This window comes from Pinus tabuliformis, chromosome 4_1 (assembly GCF_031772625.1).
Source record: "Pinus tabuliformis cultivar Carrire ecotype Pingquan chromosome 4_1, CPIR1, whole genome shotgun sequence".
In the NCBI taxonomy this organism is placed as follows: Eukaryota; Viridiplantae; Streptophyta; class Pinopsida; order Pinales; family Pinaceae; genus Pinus; species Pinus tabuliformis.
The window spans coordinates 49,250,467-49,253,013 of NC_142303.1; positions in this window are offsets into that span (position 1 = coordinate 49,250,467).

Genomic DNA, 2,547 nt, shown 5'->3' on the forward strand with positions numbered 1-2,547 from the left:
GTGGTATACCATTAAACTAGCGCGAGCATAGGAGAACAAAATGTTTCTTGTATTATCCCATATGGACTTACACATCTTGGTGAACCAATACCCTCACCTTTCACCGAGCCTATACCAACAGTACAATAATGTCGCCATGTTTAAGGTTGACTTCCACAGAATTTACCTTCAAGCTCGCAGGGACACCAAGAGGAAATGGCATCCCCTACCATATTTAGTGACAGAATATTATCTCTTAGCCTAGATACAGTAGTGGCCCGCGGAGTGGATCACTGCACTGGAGACACAAGCAGAGGATAGTATGACAGAGAAGGACACAACACAACATGGGGAAGCTAGTGGGAAGGATGAGGATGAGCTGGAATTCGAACATGAGGAGAAATATGACAAGGGTCACCAGGATCCTCCTGAAGGTGATGAGTAGAACAAAGAGCCTGAAAAGATAGGGACATACCAAGTTGTCACAGAGAATAGGAAGGCAAGTGTTAAAGTTGCCACAAGAGGAAAAACGAACCAAAAGGTAGACAAGTCAAAGGACATAACACCAGTGGTACTCACTGATGGGCACTTGGATCAAATTGGAGATAAAATTTAGGAAGCAATGACGGAATCGTGGAACAAGTTAGAATATCTCTACGACACACTTCTAACAAGTGTTGAGGAGTGCATTGTAGAGCTAAAGATATTGGCAAAGACAATCAAATATCCAGTGCAGGTAGAGGAAAAACTTGCAGAGGAAATATCAACAGATCCTACACTAGCAGCGTGGATAACACCGATATTTGTTGGATCCCAGCAGTTTGAATCTATCAAGGTACAACGGCAAGCCAAAGAGTGGAGGTATGTGAACTTGAACATCACAACAGTACCACTTCAAAGATTATAGAAGATGCATCATGTTGGGATGGGGTCCCCAAGGGTAAAATTCAATTAACTTAGACAATTTTGGTAAATAATTTTGTAAAAGATGTAAAGTCTCCACAAAATGTGGATGTGGAGCGTGCAGATAGATCAAGTTAAAGTGGCCTTAGCCACTTGTTTTGGTCGGTTTTAAAGACTCACCCATGAGGTGGGGACCATGGTATTAAATTAGGAAAGCTATAAATAGTTGAGTATTAGCGAGTCTTAGAGGTGAACTTAGATAGAGAATTTGGTACATTATATTTCGTTGATTGAATGATATGTTTATGAAATATTGAATGAATGTTGCACGGATTAACTGAATCTCTCTTAATAATATATGAAATAAATGGTTATCCACATCAGCGAAGTTAGAAGTTGTTTCTCTTATTATGTTTTCTGATGAATCAAGTAGATCTACGTGAAATATGGTCTAGGGTTGCTTGGTGATGTGTAAAAGTAGGTAAATCGATTTTTTAAGGTCCACAAGGATGGATTGTGGACCTTCACAAAGGTCTAGAAGCAGTTTTAACATAGTTACATTAAAGAGCCCTATAAGTCTATCGATATGCATGGAGGCATATCTAAGGTGTTGGAAGACATCAAACTGGCCTCTGGATGCAAAAAATTGGTTCTTTCATCCCCCAATACTACTTCAGGTGAGACTGCAGCCTACGTTATCCGGATTGTTGCCGAAGGGCCAGGAGTGTAGGGTTTTGATGGTTGGTGCAACTAACTCTGAACCTGGATCAAGACCCCCTAAGCCAAAAAATGGTTTTATTGTTGAGACTGAGATCTGCTTAAATAGATGTGTGATTTTGCACCATTGGAATCTGACTAAGAAAGAAATTGAAAAGTGGTTAGATTGGAAGATTCACGAGTTTGCAGCTCAAGAAAATAGGAATCTGCACTTGTCGAAGGAGGATTGGTTGAATAGGTATATGTATACAGAGGTACACGAAATTTTCTTTAGCACTTTTCCAATTGAATTATATGAGTGGTTAGCTAAATTGGTAGACAGTCAAGGAAGGTGGAAGCTCAATAGTCCTATAGTGTGGATGCTAGAATTGGTGTGAAGATTAGAGACATTCGATAATAAGATTGCGTGAGCTGTCGATCACTGGCTTGATCGAATTCTGGGAGGATTTGTTACTAAATTTGCAGTAGACACATTAGTTAGTTATAGCGAAGTGGAGCGAAAATTCTTCAAAGGACCACAAGGTAAGTACGTCAGGTCATTGAATACTTGGATTAAAATGATGTTCTGTGAAAGTTAGATAATGCCATTACCTTGATGTTTGGAGCTACGTGAAGTGGAATACTCTTTAGAAATAGTGAAGAATCAGGTCCAGAGTATAGCCCATTGATTACACCTCCTTAAAGTGACGACGAAGGGGCGGTGCAGACTACGTCGTGAAGCGTTGTTCAGCGAATAACTTAGGGTATTCTTAGAACACATCATCCATCCACTCCACCTCCACCTCCACCACATACACCTTCACCTCCACCTCCACCTCCACCACATACACCTTCACCCACACCTCCACCTCCACCTCCACCATTCATCATGGCAAACGCAATGAAAATGTCGATCTTCAAGGGAATAGGAAGTGAAGATCCAGAGAAATTCTGGTTTGTTACGAACAC